Consider the following 17,862-nt stretch of genomic DNA (forward strand, 5'->3'; position numbering starts at 1 on the left):
ATCATGTGTCAGTGACTAAGGGATGTCATCCCTACACAATTACTGCATTTCTCAATGTCAAGGAGGCTGTGGTTGGGCTATCATGTCCTACACGAACTGATCTCACATTTATGCCTTCATAAAGCTCTTCTGTCTGTCCAGGTATCAGCTCCCTCTTCTATCCACTCCAGGATGCAGGTTTCCAGTGTCTTTCCCTCTGGGCTCTGCCTTTTCATTTGTTGTTTCTAGCCTTTTATGAACTAGAAAAAAGATCCCTGGCCCTTTTAGAATTGTGTAGAAATTAGGAGTAAGTAGAATCTCAATGACTCTGAATGAGGGGTTTGCCTAATAAGCCAAATACTGGGATTGAGCACTGGACTTCTAGAAAACCCTTGCTGGTGGATCAGAGGCTAGTATACTGAATGGATAGGGTCTTCCCATCAAAATAACTTATATGGTTTGGGTAAGTATAACATTTCTGTGTCATATTTTAGGCTCTATGTTGCTTTTTCTCATTTATTAACATTTTAGTGTTTTCCACACCAGACTTTGCCACACAATAGACAATGCCCAGACTCAAAGATGTCAACTTATTGAAGGGAGTTAACGTCCATGGATCCAAATTACACCAAATGAATTATTATTTTTACATCTAAGGGTGTGTATGTGTATGTATGTGTGTGTGTGTTTTAATTGCCCAAGAGGTGATTAGGCAGCGCATAGGTGGTGAGAGGCAGGGCAGCACGGTATTAGACCACCTCAGTGGTAAAGTGGGGACAAGCCCACGATTGTTGGGTGCCATGGGAGTTGGTATTTGTAAAGTATTTGGTGAACATGAACTCTTATTTTTAGGCAGGGAGAAGAATGAGCCAAGACTGAAGACAGTTTCTGAATCAGAACGAGAGTACATTTGCCCCCTTCTTCCTCCTCAGGGAAGGGGAAAAAAGAGAAAAGAGGATAGTGAAAATGGATGAAGGCAAGAAGCCATGGAGGCACTTTGTGACTCTTCGTGTCTAATGACCATCGCCTGAACAGAAGCGTAATGGAAATGTTGACTCACGCATCCACCAACATCTGGCAAACAACCTGTAGAAACGACAAAGGGAGAGTGAGAGGATGGTGAAAATAGTCACCGGAACAGAACCAAGGAAGCAAATACCCCAAAGGACCTGTGTAGCAGGGAGAGCTCATTGCTCCTTCTGGGATCCTTTCCCAGTGTCTGGAGGGAAGTCCGAGAGAAATAGAGTCAGACATGAAAGTAACCAAGGTCAGGCCAGGGACAAGGGCCAGGAAGCAGCGAGCTTGGCAGACTTTTTCTTTAATTTTATGATCTCATGAAATGCAAACTCATGTGCAAGGAAGTGCAGTCTTGAGTTGTTAATTAAACACCGATTCAGTAAATGAAAGGACAAAGCCTGAAGATGTGGCATAATTAATTTCGTGGTGCACTTCCCCCCCCATCTGGGACTTGAGTCATTTCCAAAGACAGACGGCAAAACCCTTGAACTGTGGCTGGAAATGAAGATGATTAGCTTAGGTGCTGACACTTCTTTATTCATCAAGACGTGGGACACTGGACATAAGGTGGAACTTCCAAAGCTTTCAATGAAAGCTGAATGGTAGTCAAGGAAGATCAAGAAATAAGAAGACCCCTTTGGGGCGCCTGGGTGGCTCAGTCGTTAAGCGGCTGCCTTGGGCTCAGGTCATGATCCCAGGGTCCTGGGATCGAGCCCCGCATCGGGCTCCCTGCTCAACTGGAAGCCTGCTTCTCCCTCTCCTGCTCCCCCTGCTTGTGTTCCCTCTCTCACTGTGTCTCTCTCTGTCAAATAAATAAATAAAATCTTTAAAAAAAAAAAAGAAAGAAGAAGACCCCTGCCTTCTAAACAGGAATGGAGGCCCTCTCCCTGCTTCTCAGTTTCCAGGCTGTCATAACATGAAAAAAAAAGATGGTTGGTGGTTTTCGTTGTAAACATTCAGCTCCAAACAAATACCTCAATTCATTAAGCAGTCAGATAAGGGGGATGATCCATTTTGACTCATGCTGCCTCAGTGGCGGAAGTCCCACTGCAAACAGCAGAGGAATTAGATGAGACTAAACTAACTCAGGTGTCTGTGGAAATGGGTGGGAAGAGGCGGTGACTCATGGCCAGGATGAAGATAAGCTGCTTCTTTTCCTTATAAACACCAAGTCCACAGTCCATTTTCTGCAGTCATTATAAAAGGGGAAATTTATTTTAGTAAATAGAAAGTAAAAGGCGCCAGAGCTCCACAGGTGAGACTGTCAGTAGGGTTCGAGGTGATGAGCCAAGGCATGATGAGCATCCACCACCCCACCCAGTCGGCTCTGATGCCCAAACGCCTGCCCCCACTGATTAGGGAGATATGAATAGCAAACAGAGAAATGGTATCAAATGAGGAGGACATTTGGCCCTTATTACATTATTTAAAGTTGTTACAATTATTGAGGTTTTATTTTTTTTTCCCCACAGAAAAAGGGGACAAAAGTTGTCTATTTTCCTTAGTGCTTTCTTTAGTCCTGCAGTATATGGTTTCCAGGTCTGAGACTTGTAGGAGATTTTCTGTAACCCATCACTGACAAAAATTGAAAAACATTTTGGGGTGGAGATTTTTGATGCCAAAATTTCTCGGTTGGACTTGATTCACGGTGGGGGGCTTGGGTTTCCTGAAGAGTATCTGTCCCGGCTGTTTGCTGGGAGGTCTGTGTCATTCACCTTCTCTCCAGCAGAAAGAGGGAACCTCTTGTCTCCCTACTCCCACCCCCAAAACCTGTCTCAGCAGCCTGGACTTAGGGAAACCCTGAGCCTGACTTGTTGAGTTTGCCCTCAGTTACCGATCAGTTTTGGGGGAACAGCTGTCATGGCCCCAGCGTCACCCCTACTGAAAACCAAAGAGGACTGAGACCATAGAAGGGTCGTAAAAAGAGGGTTAGACTCAGTTAGAAAACCAAGAGTATAGTTGCAGCTTTGCAGCTGATGCCTGATGTGTCCATGGAAGGGTCACTCTTCTCCGTGGCCTGTGAGATCAGGGAGTTGGGGACAATGGCCACAGTTCCTCCTCCTTCTGAGATTCTACTAGTCTATGAAGAGCTATCATCGATGGTAGCTGAGGTCTGACAAGCTGCCATACCCTCTGGGAATGTGCTAGAAAGTACTTCGAACCAAGAAGACATGACTCTCCATATGACAAGAGCCAGGGCTGCCAGTTCTCTTTGTGACCACATGTGTTCAGGAGACAGAGGACACCCGAGTGTGAGAGAGTCCGCAGAAGTTTTAGGGGAGGAACTGCTCATGGTGCTTCCAGCCTGCTCTCCCATGTTCCCCAAATGTCCTCCTTCCCACATCTTTCGAGCAACCACGTTGAAACTGTGACCTATAACTCCAAGTCCAATGTACTGGTAGCTTATAGAAATCCTATCCTTCAGTCCTGTTCTACATGTCAGAAGCATCAGATTGGAACTGATTTGAAGGGGACAGAGCTGTAGAACTTCCAGTAAAGCTATGTCCAGACTGCGTGCAGAGAATTTGCTCCATTTTCAGACCTCTATGGAAAAAGTTCTCTATTTGTCCCTTATTTAATGACTACCAGCCCTCACTGTTGAGATTAGGCACATTTTAAATATTATTTTTTATTAAAAATTTTGATAATATGTGTAGCTGGTGCAAAATTCACAAGAGACAAGGAGATATTCCAGTAAGTCTTCCTCCTACCCCATTCCTTAGTCTCCCTTGTCTTCCCTAGAGGCTTCTACTTTTTCCAAATTCTTGTGTATATATTCTAAGATATTCAATGCACACGTAAGACTTTGCATACATATTGCTATTTTTTCTTTTCATTAATGGTAGTGTGATACACACTGTTACACATTTGCTTTTTTTCCCTTAAAGCTATAGGTTAGGGCTCTTCCACTCTAGTACAGGTAGACCCACCTCCTTCTTTTGAATAGCTGCATTGTATTCCACTGTATAGATTATCATAATTTGCTTAATCTGTCTTCTATTAATGGATAGTCAGACATTTGCAAAATGTTGTTATAACAAACAATGCTGCAGTGAATATTCTTGTACACACATTGTCTCATTGGGCATTATCACGTATCGCCTTGTGCTACTAGTTTTATTTGCACGTGTAGATGTCTACCTTTTCAATTAGATTGTAAATCCCGAGGGAATAGGAGCAGACATTGTGCTGTCCTGTAATGGCAAAAACACAAAGCGAAGCATCATGCACGTGGTTCAGGTTTCATAAATACTGGGTGAATGAATTAAAGCTCCTTAGTTGTGCCAGTGATACTTCAGGAGATGAGTAAGTGGTAATTCAAAGGTTAAATGACTTGCTTAAAATCACAGAGACCAGGCATAGGAAACACTGATAAAATAAATTAAAATAAAATAAAATAAAATAAAATAAAATAAATAAAATAGATGAAAATAATACTTTAGATATTTAGAATATATTCCAAAAGTAAATATTTTTCCAAGTTTATATGCACCCTTGGAAGAGATAACTCCATTGGCTAACTCTACAAGGTGAGTAAATAACTCCTCTGGAAACATCGGCCATCGTGGGAGGCAGGCATTTCCAACTACTGCAATTCCACTTGATAAGTGTTGACTCCAGTTCACCAAATGGTGTCCCAGTGACCTGGAAAATTCAAGCATCACCCAAGGTGCCTGACTGTTCAATAGGGAGACATTTCCTCACAAGAGGAAATCTAGTTCAGCCCAGAGGAAGATTAAAAAAAAAAAGAAGAAGAAGAAGAAAAGGAGAAACAATCAGGTGGAGGAAAAATGTTCTCTGACCGTATGACAACTCTGGAATCAATCAGGCCAAAGAGGGACTGAGGAGATGATTTGGGGCTGCATCGGCTGTCATCAGTGATACATGAAGAGAATGCCCCTTTGTTAGCAAACAAGGCGGGCATGTTTATCATGATGTTTCATGAACACTCATTATAACCTGGTAGTATGAAATGTGTGGTCTGATTGGTTGATCTCAAAACAATTATGTCAACATCTCATAACTTAAAGATTATACAGCTTTGTAGTTTCACAACTTACTACCCCCTAAAAACAAAAAGTTTTCCATGCAGGTGAGTGTTGTATTCTTTTTTTTAAATTTACTGATTTCAGAGGTGGGGGAGGGGCAGAGGGAGAGGGAGAAGCAGACTCCCCGTTGAGCACGGCACCCCAAGGGGGCTTGATCTCCCAACCCAGAGATCATGACCTGAGCCAAAACCAAGGGTCGGACGCTTAACCGACAGAGCCACCCAGGCGTCCCTGGAAACTTTTCCAGGATTTCTAAGACCCCCTAACTACCTAGAGTGACTCGAGTGTTGACATGAGTGCTTCAAGGCAGGAAGTGTCTTTTGCCATCAAAATGGGAAGAGTGTTGGAGTGCTTATTTTCTTTGCCCTTTCTCTCTTTTCTCCTTAGACCGAAGTGATTGGGTCTCCAAAGACCGAAATCATTGGGTCTCCAAAGACCGAAGTCATTGGGTCTAGGAAGAATACCCAGATTCACCCTCATTCCTACCCCCAACCAATAAAAGCCTTGTCATTGGGTTTATGGGTTGGAAGACAACAACCAAATGACATGGCACCAGGGACAGGAAGGATCGATGCCACACGGCACTGAAATGCAAGAATCATTTGAGGAGCATTAATTATCCAAGGTGGCAGATGGTAAAGGGATGGAGGTTGACACTCCTAAGCTTGAGTAAAGTGTCCTGGAATCTGAGTGGTTATAAATGGTCTGCATTTCAAGTTCCTGCCTCACCCAAAGTGCTGGCAGCTTGCTCATAACAAGGCCCACCTGGGCACCTGGAGCCCTGGCCCACAGGGCAGAGAGCCACGTGCCGAGTCATCAATAAATACTTCCCAAAGCTCTGGGCTAGGAGCTGCAGGGCAACACCACCCTGTTTTCCTTGGGCACCCTGACCAAAACACTGTGCTAGGCAGAGTGGCTAGAAGGGAGCGCCACCAGCTGAGGTTTCAACAAGACCTTTAATGTCAATACGGCTTTATTAAAATAAGCAACATGCTTTTACATTCTTTGATCTGTAGAAATGGACGTAGAGGGCATCGGGCTTAACTACTGCATTTTACAAACCTGAAAACAGACCTAGAGAGGTCACACCTCTTGCTAAAGTCACCCAGCTGGCCAAACCAGGAGTAAGCCTAAATCCCTGGATGACCTGTCCCCCATCTACCCGCCCCTGGCAGAGTGTTCTTTCCATTTCATGACGCTAATAACTCCCCTCCCCCTGCATTGTTGCTATTGTTCTGGGAGTAAACTCTTCTGAAATAAAATAATGTTCTGACATCATTTTACGAATTCTTATAAGGTGCTTGGGTAGTTGAAGATAAAACCCAGGACATCTCAGCATAGACTGTTCTTTTGTTTTTGTTTTTTAAAGATTTAAAGCGGTTCCCTTCGGCTCGTGTCTTGATCCCAGGGTCCTGGGATGGAGCCCTGCATAGGGCTCCCTGTTCAGCAGGGAGTCTGTTTCTCCCTCTCCCTCTGCCTGCCGCTCTCTCTCTGTCAAATAAATAAATAAATAAATAAATCTTTTTAAAAAGATTTATTTATTTATTTTAGAGAGAGAGAGAAAGCAAGCACACAAGCAGGGGGAGGGTCAGAGGGAGAGGGAAAGAATCTCACGCAGGCTCAGACTTCCCGCTGAGCATGGAGCCTGATGTGGGGCTAGATCTTATGACCCCAAGATCATGACCCGAGCCGAAATCAAAAGTTGGCTGCTTAACTGACTGAGCCACCCAGGTGCCCCAGTATAGTATGTTATATAATGTTAAAACAAAACAAAACTAAACAAAATAAAACAAAAAACTACCGTGACTTAGAGCTCTTTTTGTTTATGACCTTATCGAGAAATACATTTCTGGAGGTGTATATTGAAATGATACATCAGTCCTATTTCAAGGATCTAACCACCAACTCCTAAATTATTACTGATTTATAACAAAAATTTAAAAATTTTCCTTGCAGGCATAGCCAGACTTAGCAATGAGTTTTGCTGATACTCTGTTTTATCATTGCCCCATGGGGGCTAGTACAAATATAACAAGAGGAACATGGAATTTTCATCTGGACATCCAAACCCAAATATAGCCAAAATTGTACACTCTTCTTACTTAAATAAACTTTTTGAGCCAAAGGTGAGGTAAATGCAGAAGATACCCAAAATTACCTATAAAATTAAATGCTACAAAATAAAAACTAGGAATTATTGCTTCTAATTCAATTTGATCCCTCTTAGCAGATAATAATAGAAATAATTTATTTAAAAGAGGTGAGTAACAGCAATCAGATTGTACATAGTTCGGGGGAGGCTGGGTGGCTCAGTCATTAAGCGTCTGCCTTCGGCACAGGTCATGATCCCAGGGTCCTGGGGTCGAGCCCCACATCGGGCTCCCTGCTCCGTGGGAAGCCTGCTTCTCCCTCTCCCACTCCCCCTGCTTGTGTTCCCTCTCTTGCTATGTCTCTGTCTGTCAAATAAATAAATAAATAAAATCTTTAAAAACCAAACCAAAACAAACAGATTATACATAGTTCTCTCTCTCCGGAAGCAAGTAACTCTTTAAGATAGGGTCTTGGTCTTATTCATACCTGAACATCACCCCCAGCTTGGCCTGATATTTGAGATATAGAAGGCAAGCCATAAATGTCCTAAGAATGAATAAGTGAGTGAATGTATGAGTTAAAATGCGGGATTTATCTTTTATTGTTAGGATGAAAACCCCACAATTTGAGACTAAAAAACCTCCCACAAAACTCAGGATTGGTATGTTGGATCATCCATCTGATGAATGGATTTAAAAATAAGAGGATCGCTTCGCGGCCTTTTGGCTAAGATCAAGTGTAAAAATAAGAGGAACAGTAGGGAAGATTTTCTAAGTATTTTTTCTTGGAGGGAAATGGGTCGAAAATACACGAGACTGTGAATTACATGTACGAGTCCTCAACAAGCCCCCTAATTCTGTAGCTAGTACATGATAAAGTGGAGTTTCTAGAACATCTTGAAAACGATATCTCTTATATCTTGTGGACTAAGGCTGCTTATGCTGAGGGGCAGAGAGAAGTGATCAGCCATGGTTTAAGAAGGTTCAGGTCATAGTCGTTAGTTGGGTGGCATTAAGCAAGTTACTTACGAATAGTAAGTGTTTTGGAAGACTCTGTGTGCAGTGAGTGAAAGTATTTTCCTGCATCGTCTAGTTTATTTGATCTCTCTGGGTCTCTGCTTTCTTGTAGGTAAAATGGGGACAGTAGAACCTACCTCAGAGGGTATTTGTAAGGATAAAATGAGAAAATGACCCTAGCAGGGCATCATATCCTATACAGTATAGACCAAATACAAGGCATTATTTTCATAATTATGAATGTATTACAGAAGCACCAAGGTTAGTATTTAGCATACATTTTTACTTTCTGTTTCTTCTGCTGGAACAATGCCATTTAAAATGAACACTATAGAAAAAAGACATGACTCATGAATCATATGCTCTTTGGAACCTTAATCTGTTGCTTTCTTCATTTATCTCACGAAGGAAATGAACCAAAGAAGGAAAAAGCCAAGGTAAGAGTGAGAGGAGACAAAAAGTTACTCTAAGAAGTGACCAGCTAATTTCTAGAAAGCTTCTTATCAGCAAATAGCATGGTCAAATCGTTTGGTGTGTTTTAAAGTGTCTGTGTGATGATCGGAGTATGATTCATAATCTTTCTCTGGATTTTCCTCCCCTGAATTTCTACGCTCTCAAGGAGTAAGAAGTACATTGTAAAAACCTGGAAGCTTTGTTCTGGGCGGGAGAAAATGGGTCTACTGAAAAACAAGCCAACCTCATTCTGGGCCTTGGAGCTCGACAGTGTCATTTACAGAGTGACACAGTCACTCTGTAAATGACCAGAGACATTCCAGAGTTCATGGCTGTTGTGTAACAACAACACTTCAAGGGTGGCTACAGGGCAGGAGGCCCAACAGGCGGGGCCCTCTCGGTGCGTGCAGTGGTGAATGTGGAGGAACCACTCCCCCTGGAATGTGGCCTTGCTCAAAGGCCAGCCTTCCTCCCCATCCCCAACACCAAGCGCTGGGGCCAGGAACTGGACCGACTGGAGGGACGACTCTATTTTCAGGGAATGACAAATTGATTGTGCTGATTGGGTGAGAGTTCTTACCGGCCTCCTCCTGCCCCATTTCCAAGCACAACTTGCAGGGAGGATTTGTTTAGAAGCAAACTTGTAAGAGGAAGTGTCTCGGAGCCATGAGAACCCAAACAACCTGCTACCGAAGATGACTGCAACCCAGGTTCCATTAGAAAATTGGAGGCAAAGGGCCTTCTCCTCCTCGTGTTCCGACAGCCACCACATTGCGGGAGAGGACATTCCATTCCAGTGAGAGAGAGAGAGAGAAGGAGACAAGATGGCGGCTCTAAATTACATGTGCAATCGCCCAGGAGGCTTGTAAACATTTAAGGAGTTGATTGTTATTTTCATTCCTCACTGGTTTGGTGGTGCCAGTAACAACTCCATAAACTGCTGAAGCCCCACTGGGGTGCTGAGGACATGCATTTGCGAACGTGACCCACAGCGAGTGATGAATATTCATGGCAGAGTGAATCTGAACTGCTCCCCAAACGGGTTGGCTGGTGCATGAACTCCAGACAGGTCTTGGTATGGAAATCAAGCTTACAGATTTAACCAAAGAAGAGCACTCATAATTTAGCAGTGTGATCAAGAAATGTCACTACTCAGGGGCCGAGGGGGAGCCAGGAAAGGGGAGTTGTTCCGAGGGCATAGTCTCACCTTTGCGAGATGAGAAAGTTCTAGGGATTGGCGGTACCACAAAGTGCATATGTAGTTAATACTGCCCAACTGTGTGCTTAAAAATGGTTAAACTGATCAATTTTATGTTTTTGTTTTTTTTTACCACAATTAAAAAGGAAAAGAAAAGAACTGTCACCACAGACACTTCCCTAAAACAACTCAAAGCAAATATAGAGCTGTGCCCTAACCTCTCCCCTTATCCTTCCGGTCCATCGGGACAAGTACTAAGGAGACAGGTACAAGCTAGTCTCAGGCTACATGGAGGTCCCTGTGGCCACTCTTCGGGCTTCCCAAAACCATGGAGTTCTCGAAGTGAATACCCTTTCCTGTGTCTAACGATCTCTTCCTCCATCGCCCCAAGATGATCAGGGGCATTAAAGATAGGCTTTGCTGCTCTAAGGCTTGGAGAGCCCGGCCGGGGTGGGTACCTTGTGTAGGCCAGAGAGGAAACCTTAGCAATCTCCCCTGTCTCCCCCCTCCCCACCACCCTCCTGCCTGGCCCCCAACACCTTCTACCCCTACATGCACCATCAAAAGGGACTTTCCCTCTCTAACCACCAGGGTCTCCAGTGGTGAGCAAAGAAGATGACAAAAGACGTGATGTGGTTTCTACTCAGTTAGAAGCACAGGAAAAACTTTCAAACACCCCTTAGAAGGGAGAAAAACCCAAGTACGGAAGGAAGTCTATGCGCCTCGGGCAAGGCTTTACCCTGCCACTGCCGGTGCTGCCTCTTTTTGTCTTTCAGAGGTAGATGCCTCTCTCGCGCAGCAACCCCCCCAAGCCCAGTGGGCCTCAGCAGGACCCCCAGAGAGCCGGGGCTGCAGGTCGCTCCCTGCAAATGCCCGTCTCCACTCTATCCCTTTCAAACTCTCGTTTCTCTGATGTGAACAAGAGTTGGACCTGAGTTTGAGAGATGCTTCTCTCGTTTGTAAGGTACATAGCTAGTTTTAAAAGATTCCTTCCTTCCCTCCTTCCTTTTCTTTCTTTCTTTTTTTTTCTTCAGTCAATCCTCTTAAGAGCATATAATTCTTCAGGCTATAGAGGACCCATAATATATTACGCTCTTACACTGAAGCTGGAGGGAGGGCTGAGACAGCTGTAAGCCATCTAAGCCAGGCTGAACGGTTTGCCTCAGATAATGCAATTTTCAGTCTGGAATCCACGTGTAGGTCAGAGCGAGAGAAGACAAGAACTACCGATTTGAAGCAATGTGACTATAAATCTTGTAGGGTTTCTGTCGGTTGCAAAAGCTGTGCAACAGGTGGGCATACTGCAGCTCTTCAGAGAGTTCCTGGAGGAATTGTGCCTTCTGGGATGACATCGCCTGGGAACATAAAGGTGGAGCAGGCTGCTCTCTTTTCAACTTTCCTCTCTGCCTTTGGGAACGTTGGTTAACTATGTATGGGCGATATTTAAAACACAGAACATACCTTTGTAAACTCAGAAGCAACAAGGTTGTTTTTGTTTTTTTTTAATGTGCACTTGAAGCAGAAAATATGTTCATTTGTATGTTTCCTCTGTTGTAGAAAACACATTCTCCATATTTGGAAGTGGGGTGAACTTAAAGGCACTTTATCCCAAAGAGCATCTGAATTTTTGCAATTGCCCGATGTCTTCTATCCGAGGATCACTGTGCCCTTCTGCTGCACTCGCCACGTCTCTCTGAGGTATGCTCCGATAGAGAGTGGGGTCAGCTCGGTGCCTCAGTTTCCTCTTTGGAACACTGGTGACCTGAGGCTGACACAGAACTGTTGAAGTCTGACATCTACCCTTCTGGGAACACACAAGGAAATGCCAACTCCATCTGGCACTTTGCAGGGGAAATAGCCACCCCCAGGGTGATGAGGACCATCCAGTGAGGGGGCACCTGGAAGGAGCTTGGCTTCAGAGACTGAGTGGTTGTATGGAGTTCGAAGTGGGGTGGATGCAGCGGAACAATGGGCTGTTGTCGGCACAGGTTCCTAAAGCCCCTCTCCCCTCCTTTCTTTCCTCAAATGTCTGCAGAACTCGTTAAGAGTCAAGCTCCGGACAAGGCAGAAGACGGTAATTCAATGCTACCAAGCTCTGCTGTTTGGGCAAGCCGGCCCTGAGCCCAAGCAACGTGAGAGAGTCCTGTGGGCCCTGCCCAGCTCGCAGTAGCAGCACTGACTCATCTGCTAACGTAGGCAGCAGTCAGGAAGCTGGGATTTGGTTTCCAGGTCCGGTAGGAACCTGTCAGGCGGCTTGGGTGTCTCTGCTGACCTTCCATGCTTTGACATTCCCATTTCCAGGACGGAGAGACTTAAAGGCCAACCCTACCTACCTCCTTCGTGGAAAAAACTTGAACGAGGAAAGAAGGTTGCCTTCAAGCCTCCGCTAGCACGAGGCCAGTTGCCTTTTGCAGAAACAGCAGGAGCGAACACCAAGATCTGTGTGGGGCTTTGAGGAAAACCTCAGCCCCATTGGCCAGATGCATAGAATTGCTGTCTTACTTTGGTTATTAAAAATGAAACAGATTCATTAAGATTGGACCTCATTCTTTGATTGTGCAGCCAGCTGTGTGCATGGGCTAGCGGCTCCATGGGTCACTTGGGTCAAATGTTCCCCCGGGCTGGCTTCCTTCAGCCCCCAGAACACCCGCAGGCCACCTGCCTCCCTGGAGTCCGCCAGACACGAGGGTGTGCTCAGGTGGGGCGAGCGCCCCCCATACAGCACCCCCACTCAGATCATCTTGGAATTGGTGACTGCACCCCCCATTCCCCACCTCCTTCCTGTTGGAGCAGATCATCAAAAGTTGGCTGCATGCAGGTGGCTCTGATGTAGAAGTGTGTTCTACACTTGGAATGAGAAGGAGGGGTGTCCGTGCAGCTTTGGAAATGGCTTGTACCAACTGTACCAGCCAATCCTCATGCTGCTGGATCTGTCTTCTGGTGGGGGCCCCATCCCTACCCTTCTTGGGGTCTCTTCCAGGAAGGAGGCTCCGAGGGTGGGGTCTCACTGGGACAACTGGTGATGAGGACATCCTTCCTCAAGGATGCAGAGGGAGGAGGCAGCACTGTTCTGATGGCCCTTCATTTGCTAGCCTTGAGCCCACGTGTGTTGCCGAGAAGGGTGTTCTGTCCTCTCTTGACGCACACAGAAGACACTTGTGGGAGGGCCACCGTGTCCCTGTGGGAACACACCACCAGGAATGACAAGGAGCACCAAGAATGAAATCACATTCTGATTTTCAGAAAAGGGCAGCAGCAGACTGAGGCCTCAGGCCTCACGAGCATCCTGGCTTCTCCTTCCCTCAGAAGAGGTGCTCACCTTCCCCAGCCCCCCCCCCCCCCCCCCCCCCCCCGGCTCGCCTGTGTCCTAGATGTCCTCTGGAGGATACCGCCTGCCCCGGAGCATCAGCAGGTTGGGGAGATGACCACATCGCGTTTTCTGGGTTCAGGGCAATGAGGTGGCCCACAGGCGCCTGTGAGGAGGGTAATCACAACGAAACTGACACTCAAGTAGAAAGCGGGGTCCGCCCACAGGAGCTGCCCTGCACCAACTGCTGCATCGGGGCTCAGCTCCCGGGCGCCGCTTAGGTCAGCCGCTGCCTTCCACGAGCTTGTGATTCAGTAATAACTGGAAGCACAAGTGCTTTTTCACTCACTCGTTTTTAACGGTTTATTCATAAAGCAATTTTTCACTTTTCACTTATTTTCAGCCCCTTTCACATCTATCTACTCACGGTTTCTGTCTTGGTGTAACCTTTCCCTCTCTCCTCCTCCTTCTCTCTGCTTCATTTTTCTTTATTCCCTTTTTTAAACCTGAACCGTTATAACAGTCTTGAGGCCTCCATGGCTCTGCTAACCAAAAGGTTTCCTTTTCAACGTCTTCCTGGGTTCTCTCTATTGGGTTCTTATTCTCTTTTTTAGCCACCAGTGTTTTTGTCCCTCTTGCCTTCTCATGGCAACAAATTTAAATCTTTCCCAGTCTTAGAACACGTATGCCTTTGGTTTAAAAAAAAAAAAAGGGTGAAAACAAAAAAACAAAACCCCACTAAACATCCTAGAATTCATGATACTTTACTCTAGCAGAGGTTTGCTCTAAGCACAACCCATTATTTCCATTAAAAGAATCTTGATTCCTTTCAGATGAGCATATTAATTCCTGGGGAAAGTTCACGGTTCTCACAAATTAGCAGGACCTTTGTGAGCCCAATCTTTTTGCCAAAAGAAGCCACAATAGTGGTTTCCATACAAGCCTGCCCCTCATTTCCATTTCCTAGGACATCTGCTCTCTAAATTACAAATATCTGCCTATAGCAACAGTCAGAGTTCCAAGGAAAACAAACCAAAAGGAAATAAGAGAAAACGATGGAATCTTAGCATACAAAGAGATATAATATTTCCGAAAGAGGGGGAAGATGCCCCGGGACCGACTCCTTCACTTTGTGGGTCAGTAAACTGAGGCCCAGGGAAGTCAGGAGTCTGTTGAGAGCACACAGTCAACCAGGGGCTGACCCTGGGCTAGAACTCAGCGTCTCCGGCCCCAGTTCTGTCCACCAGAGTGGGCACTCATAATCTCAGTGCGGATCTATTTTTAAGTTCTGGCCTGGGGAACCATGGGGGGAGTTAAATCATCCCATTAATGATTCTTTGTTGGTTGGTCTCACAGCAAGTCACTACCAGGTTATTTGTACTAACCTGGGGGGCAAGAAGGGGTTACATGGAAGGGGGGGGGAGGGTGTGCCCACCCTCCTTTTCCTGCCTGGGTGAAAAATAGTACTCAAGGGAAGCCGAACTGTGCTGATGAGAGGAGTGGGGAGAGGCTGGTCCCTGCTCTTCCCAAGGAGTCACTGCACTGCAGGGCTGCTGGCCTGGAGGTTGCTTTGCAGAGTGCCAGGTGCCAGATGCCGATGGGACTGCTTCTCATTCTCCCTCCCCTTTTAGAATCCCTGAGAAGAACTCAACTGTGGAATGTATTTTTAAGTATTTTACAAAATAGACAGCACTTTTCCTTTCACGGTATCATGGACTCATTCTCCGGATTAGACAAGCTCTTCAGATCTGCCTTCTATAGATCTCTATATAGTTATATATGTATAGTAACATATGTGTGTGTGTGTGTGTGTGTGTGTATACAGTTTCCTAGGAGGCCTCAAGGACGTTAAGGCAACTCAAGTTTTCTACCAAAACCTTGTATCCATCTTTTCCCCAGTCGTTCAATCATTTCTAAGGTCAATAGAAATCTTTGAATTATAGAGCTCGGAAGGGCTTGCGAGAGCAACTTGCACATCCTGCACTTCCAAACAAGTTGACTTCTCTCTGAGTCCTCCCAGGAAGGAGATTCTACTCCCTCCCTCCCATGGAAAGGAAGCTTTGTGATACCAACCCTAATGGAAAGCGTTAGTCTCTGTGATTTAAACCCAAGTCCCCTCTGCTGTGGTTTAATAGATTTCCTTTGCTCTGCTCCTCACCTGCAATGGAGAACTGCTGGTTGCTTTCATCCACAGGTGAGTTCTTCACATACCTCAAGATGGGAAGGTTTGCCACAATTCCATGAAAACAACCACCTTTCATTAATACGCTGAAGAATTTCTTATGAAAAATAACCATTGGGGCTCCTGGGTGGCTCAGTTGGTTAAGCGACTGCCTTCGGCTCAGGTCATGGTCCCAGAGTCCTGGGATTGAGTCCCGCATCAGGCTCCCTGCTCGGCAGGGAGTCTGCTTCTCCCTCTCACCCTACCGCCTCTTGTGTTCTCTCTCTCTCTCTCTGTCTCAAAAAAAAAAGAAAAAAAGAAAATTAACCATTGGCACTTACCTGTTGTGTCCACTTTCTTAATGGGGGCAGGAGAAAACTACAAGGTGACTACATTCACATTTATACCAAATAAAAGCTTCTATTTAAATTTGGAGAGAGGGAAACGTACATGTGGACGACTCCGGTTCATTACTTGTCAAACCTGGAAGGGAGAGCAAACTGGGAGAGGGCTTGTTAGTTTACGGTATTTTGTGAAACTGGGCATGGAGAATATTTGCATAAATCAGGTTAAAAATAACTTTCTGGAATCTTGCTGTGGTTTTTTTTCTGCCTACATGCCTAAATTACATAATTAAGGCTGTATTGAGATTAAAATCGCTTCTCATTTAAGGAGTCGCTGTCAGCAGCGCTTTGAGCAAATGGACCGGGGGGGCTCTGAGGACTTGAAGTTTGGAAAAGGAAGTGATGGGAGAATTATCTGAGTCCTGAAACGTTTCTTGCAGCTGCTGCACACCCAGAAGTGGACTCCAGAGAGGTGGCCAGTGCTCAGAATGATCTGATTTCTTCTGGCCTGAAGTTGATAATGAAATGGACATGTTATGGACAAAGTTCTCAGGGTCTCCTGAAGGAAGTGGAAGTGTCTTCCGGATTGGTTCAAGGATCACGTTCTATGTAACTTCTCTCCTGTTCATTCATTTTTTTTTTAAGCTGCCACTCTCTGTGGTACACCCTTCCTTTCTAGACCAGATTATCCTTGAGGCCTGGTTCTACATCAGAAATCCTCCACCATGTGCCTTTAATTACTTTCATTTCTCTGCTCTGGCCTTTGCTCATTATCTCCTTTTAGAGAAGGCTTCACACACACACACACACACACACAGAGGAATGAGCTCACTTATACAAACTTACAGGTCCTAAATGGATTTGCTGTCCCCCAAGGGAAGAAATAATCTAGAAATGTGCCCATAAACTCCCATAGCACCATACATTCTGTATATTCCCTTATGGTGGGGAATTGAATGTATTATTTCAGAACAGAGCTTTTATTTTAAGGTTAAGACTCAGAAAAAGATGACTTCTTCAGTCTTGCCTTGCCCTGAAAACAGCTGCATGAAGCCTTGATCCAACTGTGTGGATGTCAGCTGGGTGGACTTGAGCTCCTAGTGAATATTATCTTTTCATGTAATGTTTCATTAAACAGCTAAGTCCACAAGAGTTCCCAAGATACATAACTCTCAAGAAAAAAAAAGGCATGCTTTGCCAAGTAAAGAACTATGATTTATGGTAGTAACTGTTACACTTTGAATCTTATTGGGCTTTGTTTTGAAAAATTATTACCACAATGGTTCTGTAGAATTTAGTAGTGAAACCAGCACCATTTGGCACGTTTATGACAATAGGGTTCTGGTTTTCTTAACTCCACAGTTACATGTTGGCAGCATTTCAAATTCTTGGCACAGATGTTTAAGTGAATATAAAGAAGAAACATGAAAAAAAAAAACCATCGGGCAGTTTCGAGTATCCAAATGTAAGAAGGAGCAGTATTCCTAACATGTGGCTAGCATGGACATGGAACCATGAACTTGGTAATAGATGACATGGCAAGCAGGAACACTATTTGCAAGGGACTTTTGGATTTTTTCACTGAGGACACTAACAGTTTTCTAAAAGCATCTCCTATTCATATCTACCAAATGAGACTCAGATTTATTTGTGCCTGGAGACAGGTTAGTTTCTGGAGCCTCCATGGACAAACAAATAGACCCTTTCCCACCACATGACAGTTGGGACTGCATGGCCATACCAACATGTCTCTGGGTTTCATCCTAACAATGCCCAGATTCTGGTAAAACAACAGCTGTCTTGAAATTCATTTTAAATGAACAAGTGGCAGATCTACTTTCTGAGCTAAGATGTGAAGGGAAAAAAATACCGTGGGATGTAGGGCAAGAAGACTATGCAGAGGCACAAAAAGAACTTATTCCCTGTGGCATGCTCAGTGCTAGCTACTGAGGCAAAAACGTTGTCTTCACTGGGCAAAGTGTTGTTCTTCAACCCAGTTTTCCTCCGGGCCCCTTACCCGAGTCAGTTGGGTCTACACACACACACACACACACACACACACACACACACACACACACGCAAAACACGTACACGCTGTCATGAGGCTAGGAAGGCTAAGGATCCAAGTCTTCCTTACTTCCTCACCACCCCATCCCCATCAACAAAGTAAAACAGACAATCAAAATTCATTACTAATGTTTGAAATGCTTTCCTCACTATAGCTCATAATTGAAAAATCTTAAGCTG

The sequence above is a fragment of the Neomonachus schauinslandi genome, chromosome 8, assembly GCF_002201575.2.
Source record: "Neomonachus schauinslandi chromosome 8, ASM220157v2, whole genome shotgun sequence".
In the NCBI taxonomy this organism is placed as follows: domain Eukaryota; kingdom Metazoa; phylum Chordata; class Mammalia; order Carnivora; family Phocidae; genus Neomonachus; species Neomonachus schauinslandi.